The sequence below is a fragment of the Pinus tabuliformis genome, chromosome 7 (genome assembly GCF_031772625.1).
Source record: "Pinus tabuliformis cultivar Carrire ecotype Pingquan chromosome 7, CPIR1, whole genome shotgun sequence".
NCBI lineage: Eukaryota > Viridiplantae > Streptophyta > Pinopsida > Pinales > Pinaceae > Pinus > Pinus tabuliformis.
Genome location: NC_142293.1, coordinates 557,729,224 through 557,738,240, shown reverse-complemented (window position 1 = coordinate 557,738,240; position 9,017 = coordinate 557,729,224). Strand labels below are relative to the sequence as shown.

Genomic DNA, 9,017 nt, shown 5'->3' with positions numbered 1-9,017 from the left:
TTAATATTAATAACCTATTCCCAAAACACTTGGCGATGAGATTAGTTAATAAAATAAGAAATTTATTTAGATAATTAACTAATTTTGATGTAATTGTTCCTATTTCTTTATTAAAATTATATATAAACCAATTATATTATAATATTAAAATCGGTATAATTATATAATAAAATAAATTTTAAAAATAAATAATTGAAAAGTAGGAATGGACCAAATTGGAACCAAAATAATGTTTTTATATGTTCAGCAAAACTGACAGATTATATATCTCCCCTACACACAACTATGTAAGGAATCCTTTTAGGACCCTTCATACAACATTATTATTTTGACATTTCTCAGCTGGTACTAGTACGTGGTTAGGAGATGGGATATCCTCGGGATCTCGTTCAGGCTGCACCCATCTACCATACGAGTTGCGGACGAGGCCCTTGTTCTCCAATTGGTACCAGTTTCCCGGCACCATAAGCTCCGGCCTCACCATGTCGGAAGCCTTGTTCACCAACGCCACGTCTCGTTTGGCACCCTCTTGGAATGGGGCGCACGAGCTGTCGAAGCCATCCAACAAATGAAGATATCCCTCCAAGTTGTGATACTCTGCAGGGTCGAGTTTTTGTTTCAGAGAAGGCGAACGTCCATGATCCAACTTGATTTCCACTCCAACGTGGGCGTATGTCCACGGGAAATTGTCAAGCAACGGCTTCATCAGTCGCTCGAATTTTTCCATCCCTTCGTTCAAGACGATCCTGGGCATCTTGGGCACCATGTCCTGTTTGCTCACCACGCGCAGAACCTTGACCCCCATCGCCTCCAATCTGTCTTTGAAAGCCCAGTTGCCCACTCTCGGAGCTCCGAAAGAGAACACAGTCACAGGGACGGTCCTGTCGGGATCGGCTTTGTATGAATTGAGGCCCTTCGCTGCGATCTCGTAGGCGCTAAGCACAGCGAGGGCACCACCGAGACTGTGGCCGGTCATGGTGATACTCACGTCTTCTCCTTTCTGCGTGTACACGTCCACCAGGCGACCGAGCTCCTTCATTGCCTGCTCGGAAGCGCTGAGCTTGTTGTAGTTGGTGTTGTGATCCTTTGAGGTATATATGCTCAGAAACCCTCGCTCCACCTTCACTGATGAATTCTCGTGCAGGCTCCCTACCTCTGCCAAGGGATGGAGAATATCCTGAAAATCCTCCATCCACTCGAGCTGCGTCACAGTCCCCCTCCACGCCACCACGATTTCTCGCCTCCCCAGGCGCCTCACCTCCTCGTCTGTGCTCACCGCAACGTATCCAATCCAGTTGGAGTCCTTGCTCCATGTATCGTCGTCCATGGATGATGGGCGGCCGAACCATTTAGGGAGGTGAATGTCCGACATGGCGTACAGATACTTGGTGATGTTGTACCCCGTGTTGTCCGGCCCGACCTTGTGGAACATCTTCTGTCGCCCGTATCGGCAGCTTCCGGAGTATTTAGAATGGGGCTCAAAGTCGAATGCGTCGTAGGTGGCCTGCGCAAACTCGCCGTATCTCACGATTTCTCTTCTCAGATTCGGATGCAATCGATCGCCCACAAGCCCTGCCCAGTTTTCTGATCCCTGATACTGTCGCCAGTTCTCCTGGCTGAGGGATTCTTTGGGCGAGAGCGGGAGAATTTCCTGCACGGGATCTTGGGTCCCAAATTTTTCGTGCTCGCCGGGGAATATCTGCAGGGCAATCTGCCTGTCGACGACCTTGATGTCGAGAGACAAATCAGGTGGCTGGGCGGTCTTACAAACACCAGAGTTGCGCACGTTCTGTTGGGGTTTCTCCACCGCCCGTACGAGAATAGGCGACCACCGCTTCTGTTTTGCGGACGGACGTTTGTTGGAAGGATTCCATAGATTTAGAGATGACTGACAGACGAGAGTCTTGGGCACTATCGATTTCACAGGGAAAAGAATGCAGTCACCAGAAGCAGCAGCCGGAATATGGCTGGGATTTGTTGCACGAAACGGCGGAGCGTGAGATAAAGAGATGTGGGCCGATTGAATCATGGCGAGAGCGTATGGAGAGAGGGGTTTCGATTGTGTGGAGTTGAAGAGAGATTGCAATGTGAGAGAACGAGCACGGCCTCCATTTGAAGGCGGAAGCAGCCGTTTTAAAGGAAAAATGAAATTAGTGTGAACGCGTTATCTCGCGTTATGCCGCGTAATCTTCAGGTTTCCAGGTAGCTTACTACTATGTATGACTAGGTTTCCAGGTTGACTACTCTGTATGGCTATTTTGATTGTAAATTATAAAAATATTTTGGAATTTGATAAATAAAAGGTGAAATTAAACAATTAATCCGAATATTATTGGTTAAATAAATAATTTTACTATTATAAATATGTTAAAATTTATTGTACAGAAACAAATTACACCATTAATTTTACAATCTCCAAAATTCTTAAAATCTGCAATCCAATTAAAATCAGCTACCATATAATAACCTGAGTTAATAAATTCTTAAAATCTTCCATGCAATCCTATTAAAATCAGCTACCATATATTAACATGAATTACCATTCAAATTCTTAAAATCTGCATTCCAATAAAAACATGAGTTACCATACTGAATGGTAGTGACTTACAGATATTTAGTGGTGGGTTTCAAAGAAAAAGACATTTTCTAATAAAACCGAGAATGAGAGAGCATGCTCCAGATTTTCTATGTGCATGGAAATTGCAGAAGAAAGCCACACGAAGATTCTCTGCTCCAAATTTTTAACACCTAGCGTTATCATTGACTTCCAGCCAACCATAATCAGATTTCCATGGAAATTGCAGTACATAGCCACATAAAGATTTTCTCGTTCTATTTTTCTACACCCTGCGTTATCATTGACTTTTATAGCGCTTTTGTGTTCTTCCTATTTTTTCTCTCTAAAAATGTTATTTTCATATTAATTTTTATTATAATAAGTGACTAGCATAATCATATTAGTAAATGTGGTTGATATATTAAGAAAACTTGTGTCAATCAACCATATTAGTAAATATGATTGATATATGTGAACAGTGTTTATTTAATATTAAATAATACTAGTAATTGCTTTTAAAAATGTAAAAGTACACCTAAGGAAAAGAAGATTGGGAAAGATCATCCAAAAAAAAAAATCACTAAATATAAAATCTCATATTTTTAATAGAATAAATATTAATCTATGTCAAGGTCCTGCAGTTAACGATTCATTTCCCAAACCACAAAATGGTTCCTAGTGCAAGATTCCATTAATCTAGTCCACACTACTTCAAGAATGAGGCTAATGTTCTTGCTACCAAAAAAACACAAAATATGTTGGATTACGAAGAGCAACCTTCTACTTCATTGGTTGCTTACTTGTTGAAGGGAATTTTCCATTACAGCGTTTGGTTATCCCAGAGTAAGATGCTTGATGGAAAAACACATAGGTGGATAGCTAAATGACTACAAAATTTATACAATTCCTTATTTAATTCTTTGAGTGTTGAGGAAACTGTTGGTTTTTATGTTGCCATGCAAAACAGGGGATATTGTGAAGACAAAACGGATGAGTTTTGGGAGACCACAAAGATGTGTCATTATATTGACAACTATTAAAAATTTAGTGACATTAATGTTGTTGACAATGCTTCAACATCCATTAGTTCGCCACAATCATTAATGTTGGAATTTTAAGCTTGGACCGAACACAATTAGGAAAGGATATTTTATTTATTTGTGTCCTCTTCAACTCAAGTTTTTGAGTCCAAGCATGGAAGATAACTTCAATCTGTGTACCTTTTAAATATGCTAATGCCTAGTTACTTCCTTCAATCTTGTCCACACTGGCAAATGACACTTCATCTAGCAAACAATATCAATTTAAGATTGTTTGAGTTAGTGACAACAACTAGCATATACTCTATTCGTGTATAATGCATTATCAATGTTTTCCATTATTTTGATTGTCCAACAAAATAAAGTAAACATTTCAAATTGAAGCAGCAAGAGTGTAAATTCCTTTAGGCTAGTTAGGTCACTGAGAAAAAACAGGGTAGCATTTTAAACAAATTCAAGAATCTTGGCAACTTTCTCAAAGTCAAGGACTCGGAGAAGTTAATATATTGCTGTTTTGTTATGCTTCCAAACAAACCTGACAATGATATCATGTTGTTTGAAGTCTAAAGGTTCTCAAAGAGAAAAGATGAAAGATTTCTTTTGATAATATTAAGATTTAAACCTACTATGTCAAAGGAAAGGCCAATGAAGTCCCTCACTAGTAAAGATGTCTGTAATTTAATATTAAATACTAAATATTACTTATGGATATTTACAAATTCCTAATTTTGAAAAATTCCTACAATATATTCTAAATGTTAAATATTATATATGACTATTTAAAAATTCTTACCTTTGAGTTTGAAAACATTTTACTGCTAAATATAAATTATTTGAAAATGACAGTTGATAAAGAAATTACACGAACTCATCACTTACCAAAATGATGGAGATCTAATTGGCCCATGATCTCCCCAAGGAAGTCATGAAACCTGCAGCTAAGGGGGCCAACATCATAAAGAACTTCGAGCATGAATCACAATAGCTGTAGGACGCTAGAAAATAGTTGGTCTTGTCCCATCCATGTGAGAATAGGAACAGGTTTATGACTAGAGCCATGGATCCATGGATCTTCTTGCTGCGCTCAGATAATTTGGCTTCCAAAAATAGGGCCTTTCGATCAAGAGAGACGACAAATTCTGCCAGCAAGACCTACATTTAGACCGTAGCCTAAATAGCCATGGAAGCAGACAAGGAAGAACAGGGCCAGGAGAAAGCTGTTAGCGTCGAACCTAAGGTGACTAGGGAGTATTAGTGGGTCCGAAAAATTTCCACCTTTTATTCATGCTCATGAGAATTGACTAGTGTTGGATGGCTATATAGTGCCAAACGTTTTGGGTTCGATTCTTATATGCTCTAAACACTACTAGTGTCGTAGGTTGGATTGCTAGATTGTACCAAAAGTTGTGGATTTGATTCTTGTATTCTCTTGACCCTACTCGAAAACTAATTTGAGTCTTCCGCTGCAAGAAAGAAGAGGAAAGCAGTGGCTACACCATCTCCATATTCAAGATAATTATCACTTGCGGCATAAAATGCATAAAACATAAATTTAAAAAAATAAACAGCGATACCTCCTTCCGACGATGTGTGGGTTGGGGAAACCATGGTGTGGGTGCACCTTTCGATTTCACAAATATTCTTTTTCCATTAGGGTTTCTGCAAAAACCCTCAAATTAGGAGTAGGAAGGCTCAATTTAAAGCTTGAAAAATGGCACATCCAAATATGCCATCCTCTTCGCCTCTACTATCACTCCAAGTGACAACCTCACACCTCATATCTCTTTAGATCTGAATATCCACGAGGATAGATAGATCTGATTGCTTAATCGCTCGTTGATTCAATTTGTTGGGCAAATGTGAAACCCCAACATCAATCCCTATGGCATGCGTCCTCAATGACTTCATGAGCAACACAAAGATGCTACCAATGTGTTGAATTGTATAGAAAGTGCAACATGGTGTTTCAGACACCAAGCAACCTCAAGAACCAGAAGCACATTTAGTGTCTTCAGTGCAAACAATTATTGCTCAATTTGAAGTCACTATCAACGATGGGATGGAATGACACTTGCACAAATGTATGAATGGTTGATCTGCACAAACCCTAAGTGCATAAAATACTTGTTTTTTTCTTTGCAAGTTGAGGAATAATATTATACCCTAGGAATATGAACCCTTAGATTAATTAAACAAAGAGATTGATGTTATAAACCCGAGGGACTAATAAACCCTAGGGATTAATACTAAAAACCCAAGGGATCATAAACCCAAGGGATTAATATTATAAATCCAAGCTATATAAAGCCTAAGATAATTATTATAAACCCTAAAATAAACATGTTTCAGCATGGTTGAAAATGGTTGATTTTCAAATTGACAAATTCTTCGTCATAATGCGATGTTCAACCATGGTTGAAAATGGTTGATTATCAAATTGAGACAATCTTTGTCACAATGTGACGTTGCACCATGGTTGATTTTCATATTGAGACAATCTTTGTCACAATGCGACATTGGACCATGGTCGATCATTGTCGACCATGAATGGCTATGCTTGTCACAATGTGGCGTTGGACCAAGAGACAATCTTTGTTACAATGTGACCATGGTTGAATTTCATATTGAGACAATCTTTTTCATAATGCAGTATTGGCCCATGGTTGACCATGGTTGATGATGGTTATTAATCATAGTTGATTTTCATATTGTGACAATATTTATCACTCGGTTAACCATGGTTGATTTTCATATTGTGACAATATTTGTCACAAAGTGACATTGGACCATTGTTGACCATGGTTAAACATGATTGACCATAATTTTAAACATGTTAAACATGTTAAACATGGTTAAACATGGTTAAACATGGTTGATTTTCATATTGAGACAATCTTTATCACAATGCGACATTGGACCATGGTTGATCATGCTTGCCCATGGTTGGGTTTCATATTGAGACAATCTTTGTCACAATGTGACATTGGAACATGGTTGACCATGGTTGATCATGATTATAAACCTAATAGATTTATATTAAATCCTAGGATTAATATTATAAACCATATGAATAATATTATACCCTAAGAATTTGAACCCTTAGATTAATAAACCCAAGGGATTGATAATATATATCCAAGAGATTAATACTAAAACCCTAGGGGAATAATATTAAACCTAAGGAATTAGTATTATAAACACATGATATATAAACTCTAAAATAAATATTATAAACCCTAAAATAAATATGGTTGACCATGGTTGATTTTCTTATTGAGACAATCATTGTCACAATGTGACATTGGACCATTGGACCATGGTGCATTTTCATATTGAGACAATATTTGTCATAATGTGATGTTGCACCATGGTTGACCATGATTCACCACGGTTGACCGTGGTTAATGTTGGTTGACCATGGTTGATTTTCATATTGAGACAGTCTTTGTAAAAATGTGATGTTGGACCATGGTTAACCATGATTAACTTTCATATTGAGACAATCTTTTTCACAATTCGACATTGGACCATGGTTGACCATGCTTTTACTATGGTGGCCATGGTTGACCCTGGTTTTACTATGGTTGACTATGATTGTCTATGGTTAAACATGGTTTGCATATGACTCACCATCATTTGACCAATGTTTGACTATTGTCAACCATAGTTAAACATGATTGACTATAACTGACTATGGTTTGACTGTGATTGACCATATTTTGATCATGTTGTCTCTACAGTTGACCATGATTTCATTATGGTTACCATTGAAATGGTGGTTGTTGATGCTCGACCATGGTTTGACTATGGCTAACCGTAGCCATCAACTATAGGCGTCCATGGTCAACAATAGCCATCCACCATAGTTCAATATAGTTCACTATGGTTGACAACGGATCACCTACTGACAGGCCATGGTGTCCGTGGTAACTATAATTCACCATGGTAGTCATGTTGACTATTATTGAGTATGATGCCCATATTGACTATAAGTGACCATATCACCAATAGTCAAGCACAACCATGTTGACTATAGTTAACCATGTCAACAATAATCAACCCTAATTAACATGTTTTAATATATAGATTAAGTTATAAGTGAGACATTATAAATATGTGAAATAATATATTATTCATGTACCATTAATAATATATTGAACTTTTATTAGAATTATTTATATGTTTTAATAATATTTTTACATTTTGTCATAATTAAATATTAATAGTATATTAAACACTAAATATTTATATACTAATTGTATAAATATATCAATAAACTAAATTAATGATTAAATTAATATATTAATGCATTATTTAATATTTAAAATACTAAAATACTAGTATTATTATTTCAGTACTAAAATAAAGTATTTGAAATAATATTATTTCAATTTACATATACTTTTTAAATTTCATCTTTGATTCCATTTCTTAATTAACTTATATCTACATTAAAAATGGGCACAACGCACCTAATAACTATTCCAATATTAATGGTAAATTCTAAATTCTAGTAATCGCCCAAGAAAACATATCCATTATTATTTCATTATCTCACTGCTATAACATCTTTTTGAATAAATAATTAAAATATTTTTATAATAAATAATAATAACTTGATAAATTACAACATTCCATATATTCCTTACTATGTTATCTTATTCCCATGGATCTACACCTTTTACCACATGAAGTTCTTTTATTCATCTTAGCACTTAATATATGGTTATGACCAACGCTGTGGTAAGTTCAATTTTGACGGTTTGTTTGAGTGACATACATTGTATATATCAGTCCACAGCATGGGTTGGTGAATCATTCAAACGCATTTAGGTCGACGTTCATAATATTTCTCAACAACCCAACCCGCCCTGGCAAGTTTACTTTCCGGATCATATTTCTGCTACTCCCGTATACTCACACTATTATATACAGTAAGGGATGCAAGTACTTATTTATCTGTGAATCTCTATGAAATTTCTGTTAGGAGGATGAGAAGACTTTGTGAATTTGGCGACTAATCCAAATTTTTCTTGCTCTCGAGTTTTACAAAGTGTTTTACCAGGTTATTTAATGGAGGATCGATGAAATCCTAAGTCGATGACTATAGTGGTAGTGATAAAGGCGAGTCTCTTTCGTTGGGCCCAATACTTTATGTTTTTCCTCCTACGATTACAAAAGCGTGCTGCTAGGCCTAACTTTCCTTGTCGAATTAAAATTGGTTTGGACAAACAAAGTACGTAGCGCCATGAATCTGGCCCAAGAAGAGGAGATGCTACATGTTTCCCTGTCAGCTTGATACATAATATTGCGCCCTGAAGCTACAATTTCCATGGAAATATGATATGAAGGACCATGCTCCCTCATTCTCGGTTTTATTGGAACGGTAGGAAGAGTTATCGAAATGCCTTTTTCTTTGA

General features: G+C 36.9%; 1 pseudogene; it reads right to left on the bottom strand.

Moving 5' to 3' along the window:
- Nucleotides 1–310: 310 nt before the first annotated feature.
- On the bottom strand, nucleotides 311–2,080 carry LOC149248595 (phospholipase A1-Igamma1, chloroplastic pseudogene; annotated as a pseudogene).
- Between the last annotated feature and the right edge of the window lie 6,937 nt (nucleotides 2,081–9,017).